Source organism: Jaculus jaculus, chromosome 9, assembly GCF_020740685.1.
Source record: "Jaculus jaculus isolate mJacJac1 chromosome 9, mJacJac1.mat.Y.cur, whole genome shotgun sequence".
Taxonomy (NCBI): domain Eukaryota; kingdom Metazoa; phylum Chordata; class Mammalia; order Rodentia; family Dipodidae; genus Jaculus; species Jaculus jaculus.
Window position 1 is genome coordinate 135,257,942 of NC_059110.1, and position 19,643 is coordinate 135,277,584.

The window sequence follows — 19,643 nt, forward strand, 5'->3', positions numbered from 1 at the left end:
ACCAGCCGGGTGTGGTGGCGCACGCCTTTAATCCCAGCACTTGGGAGGCAGAGTAGGAGGATCGCTGTGGGTTCAAGGCCAGCCTGAGACTACACAGTAAATTCAGGTCAGTCTAGGCTAGAGTGAGACCCTATCTTGAAAAAAAAACATAAAAAAAAATAATAATAACAAAAGACCTGGAGACAGGATCAAGTTGCCCACCCTCCGCTGAGTCTCAGTGCTCCCAGGTGCTGCCAACCCCACCGCTAGAACATGAATGACTGGGTGCCCATTGCCAAGAAGAATGACCTGCTTAAAGCTGGCAGTATTGATGGCATAGATGAAGCCCTTCATGACCATGCAGTCTGGAGGGCCATGTTGGCCCGATGTGTCCCCAGCAAAGGTGTCCCTGGAGATGCCCTCTTCCCCTCCTCACCCTGGTTGTGGCTAGTTTCAACTTGCAGACCAAAGAGGGCAAAGTAAAGGAGGTCTTCTACTGTGGTGGCATCCGAGGCTCCGTCAGGTGCGGGACTTGGTGACTGGCTTCTCCAAGGGTTATGCCTTTATAGACTACAAAGAGGAGCGTGCACTGATGAAGGCTCATCGAGATGCCCACGGCCTGGTGATCGGCCAGCCTGAGACATTCGTGGACTATGAGCTGGAGCGGACCCTCCGCGGCTGGGGGTGGTCTGGGTGGGAAAAAGGAATCTGGGCAGCAGAGATTTGGGAGACAGGATCAGCCTTACGACACCTTACACAGAGGGGGAAAGGGGACATAAGGAGCTATCTCAGTTCCGGGATAGACACTGGGACTGCAGGCCCAGGGATCGAGACCATGACAGGAGCCGAGAGAAGAGGTGGCAAGAGAGAGAGAGTTGGCCAGAGCTTGGCCAGAAAATGACTGGGAAAGAGAGTGGGACCTTAGAAAGGACAGGTTCAAGGGGAGGGATAAGAGGGACAGAAGCAAGGAGAGGCCCAGCAACAGAACATGAGTAAAACGTAATTGTTTTTATGTGCAGTGTACAAATAATGATGAAATAAAGCCTGAGGATAGAAAAAAGAAAAAAAAAAAGACCTGGGGGCTGGAGAGATGGCTCTGTGGTTAAAGGCATTTGCTTGAAAAGCCTGATGACCAGAGTTCAATTCCCCAGTACCCATGTGAAACCACATGTGTATGCATCTGGATTTCATTTGCAGTGTCAAAAGACTATGGTCTCCCTTCCTTTCTCTCTCTCTCTCTCTCTCCCCACTGTCTATTTCTGTCTGTGAATAAATTTTTATATATATATATATATATATATATATATATATAAAATATAATATAGCCTGATCAATATTGTCTCATTCCATTTACGAATTTGGGGTTTGTCTTGTTCTTATCTAAGACCTTAATTTGGTTCATTAAGCTATCCATTTGAGGTTGATCAGATTCAGGCACTCATTGCTATAAACTTCCACTTAGAACTGCCTTTGCTGTATCCCAATATATATAATATTTAATATATTTAAGCCAGGTGTGGTGGAGCACACCTTTAATCGCAGCACTCAGGAGGCAGAGGTAGGAAGATTGCCATGAGTTTGAGGTCACCCTGAGACTACATAGTGAATTCCAGGTCTAGAGTGAGACCCATTTCAACACAGGGATTGGTCTCTTAAAATTCGAAGTTTAAATAGCATGTTTTAGTGAGAGTAATTTGTATTGTAAAGTATGTTCAAGACTATTTAAAACACATATCATTTAAGTAACAAAGCAATTTGGCATCATGATCAGCTTACATTCTCTAAAGGAAGCTTCGTCCTGAAGGGCAGGTATAGTTGAGCAGGTACTAGACATCACATCTTGCTGTGGCAGCTGGCAGGAAGCAGCAAGACTGAGCTGAGCTCTGAGCTGAGCTATATATAACGCACAGAAGCCCTCCCCAGTGAAGCTCTGTATTCCATAGCTGCTAGCAGCTGGGGACTCACTTTTTTTTTAATTTTTGTTTTGTTTTGGTTTTTTGTTTGTTTTTCGAGGTAGGGTTTCACTCTAGCTCAGGCTGACCTGGAATTCACTATGGAGTCTCAGGCTGGCCTCAAACTCATGGCTCTGCCTACCTCTGCCTCCCGAGTGCTGGGGACTAGCTTTTGAAAACACATGAGGCTGTGGGGAACATCTCATTCAAACCACAACATAAGCTTTCCCATATATTGTAGTGTAATTTTTCACAGTATTCTCTAATGACCCTCAAGATTCCAGTGGCATCAGTTGTTAGAGATAATTTTTCATCTCCAATTTTATTGATTTGGCCCTTCTGTATATACATTTTGGTGAATTTGACTAAGGGTTTGTCAACCTAATTTATCTTTCCAAAGGACTAACTCTGTCTCGTTAATCCTTTATAATGTTCTATTAGTCTCTATTTCATTTGTTTCTACCCTGATCAATATTGTTTCATTCCATTTACTAATTTGGGGTTTGTCTTGTTCTGATCTCACTTAGACCTTAATGTGGTTCATTAGGCTCCCCATTTGAGGTTGATCAAATGTAGGCACTCATTGCTATGAACTTCCCACTTAGAACTGCCTTTGCTGTGTACCAAAAATTATATGGAATTGTATTTTCACTTTCATTTCATTCTAGAAAAAATTTCAATTTACCCAGTATTTCTTTGGAGGGGGTGAGGGTTCTTTTTTGGTTTGCTCTTCTTTTTTCAAAGGTAGGGTCTTGCTCTAGCCCAGGCTGACCCAGAATTCACAATGTAGCCTCAAGCTGGCCTCAAATTCACAGCAATCTTCCTACCTCAACCTCCTGAGTGTTGGAATTAAAGGCATGAGCCACTGTGCCTGCTTAGCCAGTATCTCTTAAATGATCAACTGATTGTTCAGAATTGTATTACTCAAATGTGTTTGTGTGATATTTATTGCTGCTGGCATTCAGTTTTAGTCCATTATGATCTGATAATATATAAGAAATATTTTATTTTTGTTTATAAATACTTGATTTATGCACTGACTTCCTGTTTTGGAAAAGCTCCATGGGTTCAGAAAAGATTGCATATATATTCTATGGCTGTTGGATGGTATATCTCATAGACTCCTGTTAAGTCTGTTTGATCTAGGGTGAAACTTAACTGTGAATTGTCTTTGTTGACATCTTGCCTGGGTGATTTACTTGTTGCTGAGAATGGGGTATTAAATTCTTCTAGTACTATTGTATTGGTGCCTATAGGACCTTTTATATCCACAAGTGTTTCTTTTGTAAGCTCTGTAATGTGTTCTCTGAATATCTTTTTGATGGATTGTTCCATTTATTAGTATGTAATACACTTCTTTTTCTCTTCTAATTTGGACCTGAGGTCTGCTTTGTCAGATATGAGTATAGCTATTCCAGAGTACTTTCATACTCCATTTGTGTGATACATCCTTTCCCTTTCAGTCATATCTTTGCCAAGAAGGTGTGTTTCTTTCACTCTACAAACAGTTGAGTATTGTGCTGCGGTCCGTCCAGCCTGCGTACCTTAAACCTAGCACACCATTTTTGTAGGAAAGTTCTGAGTGAGCTCAAATTATGCTATCACTTACATGAAATTATTCTGTTTCAATTTCCAAGACTGTATCACTGGCTCACCAATATTTTGGCAATGTGCAGTATTTTTTAAACTTTTAAATTTTAATTATTTATTTGAGAGAGAGAGAGAGAATGGGTATTCCAGGGCCTCTAGCTACTGAAAACAAACTTCAGATGTATGTGCCACCTTGTGCAGCTGGCTTATGTGGGTCCTTTGGACTCGAACCTGGGCTCTTTGGCTTTGCGGGTAAGCACCTTACCCACTAACCCATCTCTCCAGCCTTAATATCCTATTTTAACAAACCCTAGAATCTCATTTTTACATGTTTATGTACTGAAAAGGAAATCAAGGAGGGAAGGAGGGCATTACCATGGGATATTGTTTCCAATCATGGAAGTTGTTAATAAAAAAACTTTTTTTAAGGGGTGCACCACCAAAAAAAAAAGGAAATAAAGTTTATTATGTGCTGGAAATCTCTCACAATAGAAAATTATGAAAATCTATTAATATGGACCATGTCATTTTGTCTCTGTTACCAGTGTTGAAATAAAACAAATGCTTTAATGTTTTGCTAGAAGTATATATGGTCAAACAAGATCTATTTGACTTTATTATGCATTGACTAGAAACCAATAGTTTCTAGTCAATCAATGGTTTTATTATGATTTATAATAGCCAGGGTGTTCTTTAAGCTCTTATGTGTTACCAATTTTATCTGTAGGCAAGGAAGTTGATGTTGATGATGTGGGAACAGTTCTGGGAGACATGGGAATAGAGCTTACAGATGCAGAACTCTCAGAATTAGTGAAGAATCTGCCAGTTGATGGTAAGCATTCCAAATAAAAATATAATCTTCAAGGTAGGTTTATTATTAAGTTCTGAAAACATCTGGTTATCTCTGATAGGTTGCAAAAAAATAATAAGGCCTGTGTGACATCAATTTAAATAACCCTAACAGATTAAGTACCCCAGTCAAAGCATCAAAATGCTCCAAAATATGAAACTTTGCAAGTGCCAAAATGATTCCACATGTGTAAGATTCTATACCAGACCTCATTTGATAGGTCGCAATCAAAATTTCAGCAACTGAAAATCACATAAAGTTACCTTCAGCCCATGTGTATAAGATAGATGCACACAGTTGTTATGGTGGAGCATGCCTTTGATCCCAGTACTTGAGAGGCGGAGGTAGGAGGGTCACTATAAGTTTGAGGCCAGCCTGGAGTTACTGAGTGATTTTCAGGTCAGCCTGGGCTACTGCAAGACTGTCTTGGAAAACAACAACAACAATAAAAAGATGTGAAACATAAATGAATTTTCATGCTTACACTGACTGGTTAAGGTGATGGACTAGAATTTTCCTGCTTAGACTTGGGTCCCATCCTCAAGCTAACTCAGTAAATATATGCAAACATCCTAACATCAAGAAAAGGCTAAAACACTTCTATTCTCAGGCAGTTTACATGAGGGATGTTCAGCTGATATATCTCAGCAGATTATTTATACTGTTTAACCTTTGGTTATGAAATCAATAATCATATCACCATTGTTCAAATTCAGATGTGAATTTTTTAATTACTCTATTCCATTGAAAAAACTGAAATTTAACCCAGAGTAAATAAAAAAAAGAGGATTATCTAATTGGGAAGATGGAAATATTAACAAAAGAAAAGTGAAAGATGTTGCAACATTTTGCTAAATAAAGTTAAAGCATAGCTCAGATTCTATATAATTTCTTAATTTTTCTGTAAATCAAAAATTTCTAAGGCAATTCACAAAGTAAGTCTAACTGAAGCTACTAGTTTTATATGGTCTATGAAACTCCACATTGCTCTTCTGTGACCTAAATAGTGCTTTTTCTTACAGATGGAAAAGTCTATCAGAAAAGGCTTCTGGATAGTTTACAGTTTTTTAAAGGTGAGAGGAAAGCTTAGTAGAGTGAGTAAATCTGAGGTCACGTTTGTCATTCATACTCTTTATTTATGATTAAAGTATGAATCCTGCCATCCAACCCAGCATCCCTTAACATACTAAAAGTTTATTATAAAAATAAACTCAAGGAGACCAGACAAAAAGACAAAACTACATAGAAATATTGGATGTATTACTGCCTTGCTGTAATTTGTGAGTAGTCAGCCATCTGTAAAACTCTATATTGACTCTCCTTACCATAAAGATTAAGACAAGCTCTAAATTTTACTCATAGACTTTTGTGAATTAGACACTGATCTTATAGATGTAATGATAACCACAATCATTACGACTTGTAAGTTTTCTGCACAACTGAGGGACACTAACTTTTGCTTATTTCTCTTATATAAGGAGGAAAGATTGGCTCCAATAAAATTGATAATGTTTTGGAAAATATGGGCCTGAATCTCACTCAAAAGGAGCTTGAAGATATAATACAGAACGTAGAAGTTGATGGTGAGAATTTTAGATATTACTGACCCCTCAGGGGGGGAAAAAATCTTATGAACCTATTTATAACAATGATTAAATGTACCTTCTCTAATCAGAAGCCACTGTGAAAGCTTTAAAGGAGAGACTCAGGTCAAAAGGAAGAACACATCCATCTCTTGCTGGCTTCATGTGTGTTTTAGATAAGGATTTCAAGATCTATCTCTCTCTCCTCTAATTAACATTGTCTTATTTTCCTGTTATAGAGTGGGATGACTTCATAGGCATGAGAATACAGTCCACTTCCTTGACCACATTCACTAATGGGTGGCATCAGTATTGATTCTAAAAGGAAGGGGCACTTTTGCTTTTATGTTTTTTCCCCTTTTGTTGTGACTAAAGTAAACCTGCTTCATGTAACGGCCTTCTAAATCTGTCCTCTCCCTCCCTCCCTCCCTCCCTCTCCCTCTCCCTCTCCCTCTCCCTCTCCCTCTCCCTCTCCCTCTCTCTCTCTCTCTCTCTCTTTTACACGAGTCTTGTGAAGAAAAGAGGGACAACTTAGACCACAGCTCAGTAAACTGAGGGTCACCACCCCATATGGGTCAATTAAATGCATGTGGGGATTGCAAAACTTTTGCCAACACTAAAAACACAAAATCCAAAAGGAAGCATGCAGTATGAAAGTAGAAAGGAGGCTATTGGGGAGAGGACATCAGGGAGAAGGGAAGCAGGGAAGGGAAATGGGGTACTTTGAATATATAGCCCCCAATATAGTCAGTGTTGTATTAGCTTGTATTTTGGATCTGTAGCCACCTGGCTGGAGGCCGTGTCACTGGGTGGCTCTTAGGGTCCAGCCCTCTGGTGTGGTAGTGGGTTTGAGATTCTAATCTAAAGATATGCAAAGTGTGCCTAGCTGGACTTCCTGCAGAAGTGTGCTGTGCTGTGTGGCTTTTTGGCTTGTGCTTCTCTCTCTCTGCTTGGACCTGTGAAGGCAGGCCAGCTTCTTCTGCCATCATGGAACTTCCCCTGGAGCTCTAAACTTCAATAAATATCCCTTCCTCCATGACTATACCTGGTCTGGAAGTTCATCTCAGCGAACCTGAAGCTGTCTGCTACAGGAAACAAAACAAATTGCATGAAAACATCATAATAAAACCTAATTCTGCCGGGCATAATGGCACATGCCAGCACCTGGAAAGCAGAGGTAGGAGGATAGTTGAGTTCCAGATCAGCCTGGAACTACAGAGTGAGTGCCAGGTCAGCCTGACCCAGAGTGAGACTCTACCTTGGAAAAAAAAAAAAAAGTTTTTTTAAAAACTTTCTTTGGAATCTAATAAGAAATTTAATTTAAAAATTGGGCCGGGCGTGAGGGCACACGCCTTTAATCCCAGCACTCGGGAGGCAGAGGTAGGAGGATTGCCATGAGTTCAAGGCCACCCTGAGATGACAGAGTTAATTCCAGGTCAGCCTGGACCAGAGTGAGACCCTACCTCGAAAAGCCAAAAAACAAAACAAACAAACAAAAATATTGGTTCAAAGCTGGGCATGATGGCGCACACCTTTAATCCCAGCACATGGGAGGCAGAGGTAGGAGGATCGCCATGAGTTCGAGGCCAGCCTGAGACTACAAAGTGAATTCCAGGTCTGCCTGGTCTAGTGGGAGACTCTACCTCGAAACAAAGAGAACAAAAGTTCCTAATGAAGGGGGCAGGGCATCCGGGTGTCTCCAGCCCTGCTGCCCCGGGTGCATCTCACGTCTTCATACCACGTAGTGCCAGTGAGGGCTGCCTGAGACTTCCTGGCTCACATTCCAGGCTACCATATGTTATGAATTACAGCAATTGTATTGTGCATCCGAAATGTTCTGTTCTTACAGAAACACAGTGGTTTCATTATGGAGAACAAAGACCTACATACTTTCCTATTATAATTCCTCAGCATGCAAACACCAGATGCTTATGCCACTTTCGCCAATGTACATGGCTTGGAAATTGAACCTGGGCCAGCAGGCTTTTGAAGCAAGTGCCTTTTACAGCTGAGTCAGCTTCCTAGCCCCAGTTTTTGCCCACTTTGGCTTGTTCATCCTAAAATTTCTTTATATATCCTGCATATCAATCCCATCTCAGATGTTTAATTGTGTAATCATTTGAACTTACATCTTTTTCATATATTTCTTGTCCCTGCTTTTATTTTCTTTTAAGAAAACTTATTTTTTTAAAAAAATTTTCATTTATTTACTTGGAAAGTGGGGATAGAGAGAAGAGAGAGAGAGAATGGGCACAGCAGAGCCTCCTGCCACTGCAAGCACACTCCACATGCATACATCACCCCGCGCATCTGGTTCTATGTGGTACTAGGGATTTGAACTTTGGCTGAACCTGGGCTGGCAGGCTTTGCAAGCAAGCACTTTTAACCACTAACCCAGCTCTCCAGCTCTCTTGGAATTCCTTATGAAGGGTGTAGCAAGAGGCTGACTTCTCTAGAGAAAATAAATACTGCCATATCCTCAACTCTGCTCAACATTCTTTTCTCGTTTCATTGACATGTTTCTAACATGTTTTTCTCTTATAGCTAATGATAAAGTTGATCTTAAAAAACTGATGAATGTGACGAAATCTTTTAGTGGTAAGATATTACATTTTTTTCTTGGATTTTCCCAATATTGCATCATAAATTATTAATGTTCATATTTTAAATATTTATAATGAAATATTTACTGCCAACTTCTGTCTTTGACTTTGGATTACTTATGGTTCCACTAGAAAAATAATTGGTCATAATTAAGAAATGAATTATTCTTTCTGTGATTTCTGACAATAATATACTGATCTTAACGACTGTTTTTTTTTAATATTTTTTATTGTTTGAGAGAGAAAGAGGCAGATAGAGAAAGAATGGATGCACCAGGGCTTCTATCCACTGCAAACAACTCCAGACACATGCTTCATCTTGTGCATCTGGCTTACAGGGATACTGGGAACTTGAACCTGGGTCCTTAGCCTTAGCAGACAAGTGCCTAACCACTAAGTAACCTCTCCAGCCCTTAACTAGTGTTTTAATTAGAGGTTACAAACTGACCACCCATAAGTTAAAAAGTCTAACAGTCCTTCTATATTCCCTCGCAATTAAAAGCTGACAGTTCTTCTCCTTTCACATGGAATATTCTCTCCACCTCAGCCACTTTCACTTATGCCCTCTACCTCAAGGCCTTTATGAGTTTTTAAATTCAATAACTACTGTTCAAAATATGGGTACATGTAAAAACTAGAAAATTGAGTAAAGGATTAAGTTAATAGATTACTTTCAATTGTAATCATGTCTTACAGCTTTGAGAGGGGAAAACCTAGATAAATCTAACTTACTGGTTGACTTTATAAGATGGTGCTCTTCAATGTTGGCACGTCAGGGGAGGGCATGCTCACTTTTTATGAAGAATCAATGCATACTTTTTCTTTTCTTTTTATAAATATTTTATTTTTAATTTATTTGAGATTGAGAGAGAGAGATACAGAAATAGGCAGGTAGAGAGAGAGAGAAAATTGGCATGGCAGGACCTCTAGCCACTGTAAATGAACTCTAGATGCATGTGTCCCCTTGTGCATCTGTCTTACATGGGTCCTTGGAAGTCAAACCTGGGCCCTTTGCCTTTGCAGGCAAGCACCGTAACTGCTAAACCATCTCTCCAGCCCAAGACATAATGTTTCTTACTCATCCTTAAACACTAGGGAACATGTGAGACTATAAAAGTGAGGGTGGCTGCTTTGCTGGGCATGGTGGCACACGCCTTTAATCCCAGCACTCAGGAGGTAGAGGTAGAAGGATCGCCATGAGTTCGAGGCCACCCTGAGACTACATAGTGAATTCCAGGTCAGCCTGGCTAGAGCAAGATCCTATCTCAAAAAAAAGAAAAGAAAAAGAAAAAGAAAAGGTGAGGGTGGAATTATGTAGGCTAGCATTTTCATTTTTACAGATCATGGCATGTTCTAATTTTGCTATATATATATACTTTTTTATTATTCCCCAAAGGGCCCAAGGTTGACACAAATAACCTTACAAGAATCTTAAGAAACTTGGGGATTGAGCTCACTCCTGATGAGCAATTGAAGCTGCTGCACAAGTTGCCAGTTAACGGTAAGTAAGCCTATGGACTATGTTTGGGAGTTTTAAGTAGTCTTGTTTTGTGGCTAGATGGAAATTTCCAAAATGCGCTAAAAATGCTTCACAAAAGCTAATGGTAATATAAATAAGTTTTAACTCTTTAAATTTTAATTGAAATCATCAAACCTTTTACCTATGTTGCTACCAAAATTCAGTGTCCTAATAAACTGGATTTGTAAAACTAAAGTAAACACAGTTAATGTAGCAAGAAAATAAGAGGAGGAAGGAGCATGAGTAGATAATAAGTATACACCTGTTTATATATCTGCAGAATACAATAGTTTACCAATGTGACAACTTTGTCCACTGACCAAAAGCTACCTTTCTCAATTTCATTATTATATGAAATAAAATAAAAAATCAGGAAAATAAGAAAATACTTTTGGGCTGGAGAGATGTCTTAGCAGTTAAGGCACTTGCCGGCAAAGCCAAAGGACCCAGGTTCAACTTCTAAGACCCATGTAAGCCAGATGCACAAGGAGGCATATGCACCTGGGGTTCATTTGAGGTGGCTGGAGGCCCTGGCACACCCATTCACCCATTCTCTCTCTCTCTCTCTCTCTCTCTCTCTCTCTCTCTCTCTCTCTCTCTCTCTGTCTCTCTCTCTCTCCTCCTATTTCTGTATATCTCTCTCTCTCAAATAAATAAAATATTTTTTTAAAAAAAGAAAATACTTTCAATTTTGTTATTCACAGGCAACTTATGTTAATATTATGCATTTGTTCTTAGTGCTTTTAAGACATGAGCTGGGTAGGTATCTAAGTAGGTAGGTAGATAGATGATAGATACATAGGTAATAGATAAACAGATAGATATTTATATAGTAGCTTACTTATAACTCTTACCCCTTCACAATGCTAATGTTTGTATTTATCATAGAAAACCTTAATAGTGCAAATAACTGAAAATTAAAAATTATATCTAGACCTGCTTCAAAGTAATACCTACTGTATTTGCTTTGATATTCATATCATAGCTTCATATCTATGACTGTGTGTTTTATTTGTCAGTCTTGTAGATAAATCTTTGCAAATATCCTAAAATTTCTTGAGACTTCATTATTTAAGAAATTGACAAAATAGAAGACATGTTATTTGTTTTATCAAATTTTCTCCAAGAAAATTTTTTATAACTTAAACTCCTATAAGTATCAGTTGAGAATAATATTTTCCTGAGCTAAGGAAATGACTCAGTAGTAAAGTGTTTGCATAGAAGCATGAAGACTTGAGTTTGGATCCTCATCAACGAGCATAAAAGCTGGGTGTGGTGGCACGTTCCTGTAATCCTAGTGCTGGGGAGGCAGAGACAAGAGGATCCCTGGGGCTGGGTAGCCTGCTGCTAGTCTAGTGACTATTAGTGAACTCCAGGTTCAGCGAGAATCCTGTCTAAAAATTTAAGATGGAAAGCAGTTGAGGAAGACACCCAACCCTGCCTTTGGCCTCAACTTTATGGCTATGTAAAAATTTCAAAAATGAACTAAAAATACCTGAAAAGTATTAAAAGTTAATGATACCACATACACATGTGTCCACACACATATGAACAGACATACAAACATGCACACCACATATACATGCAAAAGAGTATTATTTCTCCTATATTCACAATACAACAAAAGGGAGGGTGGACATTTCATTGTTACTTGAATTTCCCTCATATACCACTTAGATGAACATTGGTCAGTGTATTTTTATATGTGTTTGAAATATTCATTAGGCAAAATTTCTCTAATTCCTTTTTCTCTGAAATAGAAGACATATACTATCTTTTGATTCTATTTCTAAAATATTGCATTTTTAATAGATGATGGAAAAGTGTATCAGAAAAGGTTGATGAAGAACATAGAGTCTCTCAAACGTGAGTAAGAAGCAAAATGAGAAAGCTTCCAAGATTCTTATTTGTAATCTTAAAATATAAATCTTCTCTCATATAGTAGTAATTCTTATTTACCATTAAGCAGAATCTGCAACAGACCTGCATTTACCTAGTAGTTTCTCATATGAGAATTAGGCAGAAAGTATTAGGCTTCCTTGGAAATTTTTCTCATAATACCCCAAGGGGAATTTTTTTATTTTAATGAGAAAGCAAAATATGAAGAATAAAAGCTGTTACATAAGGATTTTGGTCAAAAGTATAGACAATCATTTGAAAGTTTCAGCAACTTACGTGTGTGTTCCCTGTGTAATGGCAAGCACTCTGGACTCTATTCATCTCAAAAACAACTCCTGTTTTACAAAATGTCAGTCACCTTTAACACTGGCTTTTCAAATCTCCTTTAAGAATATTTTGTTTTTTTAGGCCAGCATAGGACTTGAGGGAATTGATTCTAATTTAATTCTCTTGCTTATTGAATAATACTGTAATTTTATGCTTATCTTAAAAGCTTAATAATACCAATAAACTGTTGATTTTTTTATTAATTTCAATAAAACACAAGATCATCAATAAAGAGGAATAATGGAACAGTGTGGCTGCATAGCCAGTCTTACTATCATTTCATTTATTTTATTTCTTTCCTATCCCCTTCTTAGAAGGCACTGTTGATGTGGATAAGATGGATACTCTTTTAGAAAACATGGGGATCAAGATAACAGAAGAAGAATTCATGGATCTAACAAAAAGACTGCCAGAAGACGGTGAGCACTAGAATCGTTCAGTGAGGGTTGCTGCTGCTTCAAACCTGAAAACAAGAATTTCTCTAGACTTTCATGTCCAATTTTTTTTCAAAAGATTAAAACACAACTATCTCAGGCTGGAGAGACGACTTAGCAGTTAAAGTGCTTGTCTGCAACACCTAAGGATGCAGGTTTAGCTCCCCAGGACCAACGTAAGCCAGACGCACAAAGTGACAGTGCACAAGGTTGCACATGCGCACAAGATGATGCATGCTTCTGGAATTTGATTACAGTGACTAGAGGCCCTAGCATGCCAATTTCTCTCTCTCTTTCTCTCTCTCTCAGAAAGAAAATAAATTAAAAACCTAAGTCTTTCCCTATGGACACTATATACTGCAAAAATAAAGCACAAAATTTTGTTAAGTCAAAGAAAGTCAGGAAATAGACAACCAAGGGAAAGATTGGCAAGGAACAGGGGATCGCTTCACATCTACTTAAATTACAGGGATAAAACGGGTCTAGTCAGCCTACTGCTCTTGCTACACACACATTTCTCTTGAGGGTAAGGTTACTGCATGCAGGATGCTTAAGATTTCAAATCTTTTCTCTCAAACCTAGACCTGTACCATGGGTTTCAGTCTAAGAGAGTAAAATCTTTTACCTATACTAAGTCAAATAGGTGATCAAATAATCTAAGAATCCAAGTTCTTACTCTATATTGTTTGTTTGTTTGTTTTGTTTTGTTTTTGCAAGGCGGGGGTCTCACTGTAGCCCAGGCTGACCTGTAATTAAGTCTGTAGTACCAGACTAGCCTTGAATTCACAATGATCCTCCTACCTCTGCCTCCTCAGTGCTGGGATTAAAGGTGTGCGCCACCACACCTGGCATCCAATCTTTTTCAAGTTATGTTATTTACTCTACATACAGCAGAATTTCTTAGCATTTGCCTTTAGCAAAACTTTCTAAATTATTCAATTAAAAAAACTTTTTATATCTTTGGTTTATCACTTTTGTAATGATTAAAATATCAATTTGGGGTCTGGAAAGATAGCCCATTAATTCTTATGTTATTTATATAAATTTCTATGAAACAGATACCTACTGAGCAGCTAAATATATGTATATTTATATATATGCATATATGTAAGTCACTATTACAATCTTAGTAACAGAGACATAAACAAAATAAACACGTGCAAACTTTATAGAGACAGAAATTTTGTTTTTTAGCAATGCAGCAATGCTATATTTCCAGATGAAAGCAGTCAAAAGACAAAGTGCCAACTACTAACCACTACAGTATGTGGGGGGGGGGGATATCTGTGTGTGTGCATGCATATGTGTGTGTGTGTGCATGTGTATACATGCTATGTATATATATTATAACTCCAGTCACCCTCCTTGGCTCATCTTTCTGTAATGTATGTGGCATTTTTCCTTCAATCAAGATTGAAAAGCTTTAGTTTACAGCACATGCTATTTTCCTAGATCCATTAATTATCTATCTCCAGTGATAGAAAATAACATAATGCTACAAACAGTGGTCGTCAGCTTAGACCAGTATGTATTATCAGCCATTCCAAGAGAAACATGTAGTTATAATGTACTCAGAAAACTTGAGAGAACATGTTGTCTGCAACAGACTTTAACAGTCCAAGCAAAGTTAGTTCCTGTTGCAGTTAATGGAACTGTCCATTGAAGTCTTAAGAACTGTATGTTTTAAAAGAACAAGCATGGCCACTTTCCATCCCTTCTTGGGAGACTTGGAGCCAGGGCTGTGGCCTCTGTGATCCTGTGATACAGTGGGGCAGAGAGATCCAGGGAGGACGCTGCATGTCTGGGGATCTGATGATGATTTGGTGGGACCAGCTCTGCTTCATTTTCCTTGACATGATTGACTGTAACTTTGCCCTCCAACTTGAGAGCTCTTTGCTCCGAAGTCCCTGGAGGCTTTGCCATTGCTGCTGTGACCTTGTGGCACACTGGTGCTAAGAGAACCAGAGGGAGGACAGTGGGTGACCCAGGAGATGGACATGAGGTCAGCACCGTTTTGACCTATGGACTTCACCTGAAAAGAGTGATAGACCTGTGTGCTGCTCAGAGGACTGTCTGCCAGCTCCGTGCTGGGGACCTGTGAGAGCCCGGTGTTCGCGGGGCGCTGCATCAACCACCCGGAGCTCATCTTCAAGATGGAATGTGGAAGTGGGCCATGGCGAGTAGCAGAAGCTTCATTCCACAGCTTTCCATATGTTAGTAAAATGACTGCCTTCATTGAGACTAGCCAGGAACATCACAAGAGAAATTTGTGGCACGTTGGAATCACCAACTGCATGACATCACATGAAGATAGAGTTGAGGTGTAACAGGAAATCTACCGAGGGAGAAAATCTTATGAAAGTATGGCATGCATGAAGACATTTTACCAAAAGTCACAGCACACCAAGAATCACACATTTCACACATGTACAAAAGCTTTCTATTATAAGTCAATTTTCACTAAACACCAGAGGCCTCATAATGAAGATACAATATTAATGTAAGAATATGTGGGAAAGCATCCTCCTGGAAGTCTCGCCTCACTGTTCAACAGAGAACTCGCAGAGGTTAGAAGGCCTATTAGTGTACGGAATGTAGGAAAGCTTTTTACTGTAAGTCAAAACTCACTCCACCGCAGAAAATTCAGAGAGATGAGAACCTATGACTGCCTGGAATAGGGGAAAGATTTCTACTGGAAGCCACACCACTCTATGTCAGAGGACCCATGCAGGTGAGAAGCCCTGTGAATGCAAGGAATGTGGGAGAACATTCTCTGGAGATTACATCTCACTGTATATCAATGAATCCACACTGGCAAGAAACCCTATGAGTGTAGAGAGTGGTCAGTATTTTTCCTGCAAGGCAAAACTCACAGTACACCAGAGAACACATTCAGCTGAGAAGCCTTATGAATGCGCAAGCTGTGGGAAAGCTTTCTCCCACAGACCCTGGCTCATTAAACATCAGAGAACTCATGTGGGTGAGAAGCCAGGTAAGTGTACATAATGTGGGAAAGCTCGCTCCTGCAAGGCGCAGATAAGTCTACATCAGAGAACTCGTACAGACGAGTAGCCCTGCGAATGTACAGTAGGTGGGAAAGCATTCTTCCACAGGCCACGGCTCGCTCATCATCAGAAAACTCGGGCCGGTGAGAAACCCTTTCAATGTAAAGAATATGGGAAAGTTTTCTACTACAAATCACAACACACTCCACATGAGAGAACACATGCAGGTGAGAAGCCCTGTGGATGGACAGAATACTGGAAAGCTTTCTACTGTGATTCCCAACTCACTTGACATCACAGGACTCACACAGGTGGAAAGCCTTTCAAGTACGCCAAATGTGGGGGCACTTTGTCCTACAAGTCTCGACTCAGTGTACATCCGAGAATTCCTACAGGCTAGCACCCCAGTGGAAGTACGGAATGCGGGGAAGCTTTCTACTGCAAATCACAGCCTACTCGACTTCAGTTAACCCGTACAGGAACAAGCCCTTCCAATGCATGCTATGTGAAAAGGTTTCTGCAGGAAGTCCAAACTCACCACACACCTGAGAACACATACAGGTGAAAAGAATGTAAAGAATGTTGGAAATCTTTCCACTAAAAGGCAAAATTCACACTGCATCATAGAACATGTACAGGTGAAAGGCCTAAGAGTATACAGTGTGTGGGGAAGGTTTCTATTGCAATTCACAACTAATTCTACATGAGAGAATTCATAAGGGGAGAAGCCTTGTAAGCGTACCGAATGTGGGAAAGCTTTCCCCCATCATCCACACCTCCCTCGACATCTGAGAGTTCATACAGGTGAGAATCCTTATAAATGTGCACAATGTGGGGAAGCTTTCTCCTGCAAGTCAGATCTAACTGCACACTGGAGAACTCGTACATATGATTTGTGGTTTGAAAGTCCCACAGTTCCATGTTTGAACACTTGATCCCTAAGAGGTGGTGCTGTTTGAAATGGTTGTAGAACCTGTAAGGTTTTGTGAGGTGGGTCCATGCTGGAAGACTTGCCTCACTGTGGTTCGCCTGGAGGAGTTATAGCTTAGCCAATCCTGTTTACCCTCTGCTTCCCAGCAGTGACCGCAACGCGACCGCCGCGTGCCTGCTGCCATGGTTTCTGCGCCGTGATGGAATACGTCCCCTTGAAACTCAATACGAATCAACCTTTTCTTTAAGTTGCTTCTCACCATGTATTTGGTCACAGCCACAAGAGAGTTTCAAACGCAATAAATTAGTGGGGACATTAGGAATGTGGCTGTGATAAACCCAACCATGTGGCTTACATGCCATTAGAGCCAGTGGGAAGATTGTAGAAGAATTTAGATCGTTGGGATGGAGAAGTTGTATAAAATTTTAAGCAGGGCTGGAGAGATGGCTTAGCGGTTAAGCGCTTGCCTGTGAAGCCTAAGGACCCCGGTTCGAGGCTCAGTTCCCCAGGTCCCACGTTAGCCAGATGCACAAGGGGGGCGCACGCGTCTGGAGTTCGTTTGCAGAGGCTGGAAGCCCTGGCGCGCCCATTCTCTCTCTCTCCCTCTATCTGTCTTTCTCTCTGTGTCTGTCGCTCTCAAATAAATAAATAAAAATTAAAAAAAAAAAATTTTAAGCAGACCAAAAGGAGTCATTCTGGTGATTGTGTAGAAGACCAGGATGCTGAAAAAAAACATGAAAATTGAGATAGCTTATGACACGTCAGAGGCAAATAAGGACTCGTGGGGACTGGATTGGAGACAGTTATGTTACATTGTGACAAAGTGGCTTCCCTCTGCCTATCTGTGTCTTGAATGTGGGCTGACTTGAAAACAAGGTAAACGGATTGAAGTGTTTGGTGACAGCCTGTTTCAAGGGAATCGTGCTCCAGCTGTGCTGCGGCTTCTGCTGACTGCCCTGGGTCAGCCCTGCGGGGACAGACAGCAAGCACCTTCACTGCTTGACTAGGAAGGGAGCAGCTTTGACTTTCCCACGTCAAGTGTGCTGGTGCCGAGAATGGAGCCATCACCAGTAACATGATCAGCACACTTTAAGTGAAACCTGCTGGTTCACACTGGGACAGTGGGAAACTTGGAAAAGCTCAAGATTTTGTGAATGTAAATTCATTTAAAAGGAGACAGCCAGAGGGAAAATGCTGGAGATAGTACCTTCTACAGAAAAGCAATGTCAGCCGGGTGTGGTGGCGCACGCCTTTAATCCCAGCACTCGGGAGGCAGAGGTAGGAGGATTGCTGTGAGTTCGAGGCCACCCTGAGACTCCTTACTGAATTCCGGGTCAGCCTGGGCTACAGTGAGACCCTACCTCGAAAAAAAAAAAAAAAAACAGAAAAACAATGTCCCAGGGAAATGTTCTCTAGGGCTAGACCACAGAGGCTCTTGTACCTGTTCCATGGGGGTCTAGTCTCCATTCCAAACTGGCAACTGAACTTGGCAGTAATATCTGTGTTGTATTCACTTATATCCACGACAATGCAATATTGAGGAAGTCGTGGTGTCTTGTTTCAGAGAGCCACAGTCTGAGAAATGTGAGGAAGGCTGCAATCTCTTGCACATATCCGCCTCCATCACTTTTCTGCCCATTCCTTTTTTTTTTTTTTTTTCACCATTGAGCCATCTCTCTCACCTAGTCTTTTCAATCTCACTATTTGTTATCAATCTGATTATTGTATGTTGGTAGGGAAGTGCATCTAGGAATTCTTCCATTTCTTTAGTTTGTCCAAGCAAGCAAATTTAGCAGCTGAGTTATCTCCCTACCCTTATTTGAGAGGGTATGTGAATATGGGCACACCAGGGCCTCTTGCTACTGCATACGAACTTCCGGTGCATGCACCATTTTGTGCATCTGGATTGACATGTGTACTGGGGAATAGAAGTCCCGCCAATGGGCTTGTAAGCAAGCACCAGACTGTTCCAATTCAGTTAAAAGTTTTAAAGGGCTAGAGGGATGGCTTAGCGGTTAAGGCATTTGCCTACAAAGCCAAAGGATCTCAGTTCAATTCTCCAGGACCCATGTTAGCCAGATGCACAAGGGGGCACATGCATCTGGAGTTTGTTTGCACTGGCTGGAGGCCCTAGTGTGCCCATGCTCTCCCTCCTTCTCTCTCTCTCTGTCAAATAAATAAATAAAAATATTTTTAAAAAAGTTTTAAAGTTGTACTTTACAATTTTATTAATTTCAGTGATATCTGTTGTAATATCTCCCTTTTTCATCTCTAGTTGTATTAATTTAGATTCTTCATTCTTAGTTACTCTGTTAAGGTTTTATCCAATTTGTTTATCTTTTCGAAGAGTCATAATTATATTTCATTAATTTCTGAACCAATATTAATGGTTATTTTCATCTGCTGAGTTTTGTTTGGCTTATTTTACCTTTTTCAAGACTTTAATGTGCGTTTTCATTTAATGGTGACCCCTGTGATTTTTTTGTTTTGTTTTGTTTTTGTTTTCGTTTTTGTTTTTCAAGGTAGGGTCACACTCTAGCTCAGGCTGACCTGGAATTCACTATGTAGTCTCAGGGTGGCCTTGAACTCACGGCAGTCCTCCTACCTCTGCCTCCCAAGTGTTGGGATTAAAGGTGTGCACCACCACACCCAACTTCCCTGTGATTTTTTTAATGTTAATATAATTCCCTTTTAGAACTGTTTTCATTGCAACACATAGAATTAAGTATATATATTGTGTCTTCATTTTAATTTGTTCCTGGACTTTTAAATTTTCTTTTTGATTTCTTTAAGGCCCTATTCATCATTCAGTAGTGTGTTGATTATTCTCCATGACTTTGTGTATTTTTGGTATTTTTTCTTGCTGTTGATTTCTAGTTTTATTCTTTTTTGGTCAAATAGAATATAAGAAATTATTTCAATTTTCTTATAATTTGAGGCTTATTTTATGTCTTAATTTTTGACTTACTTA

General features: G+C 40.0%; 1 pseudogene; it reads left to right on the plus strand.

The window, feature by feature from the left end:
* Window positions 1–252: 252 nt before the first annotated feature.
* LOC101614863 overlaps window positions 253–19,643 on the plus strand; it is a 56,543-nt pseudogene continuing 37,152 nt past the window's right edge.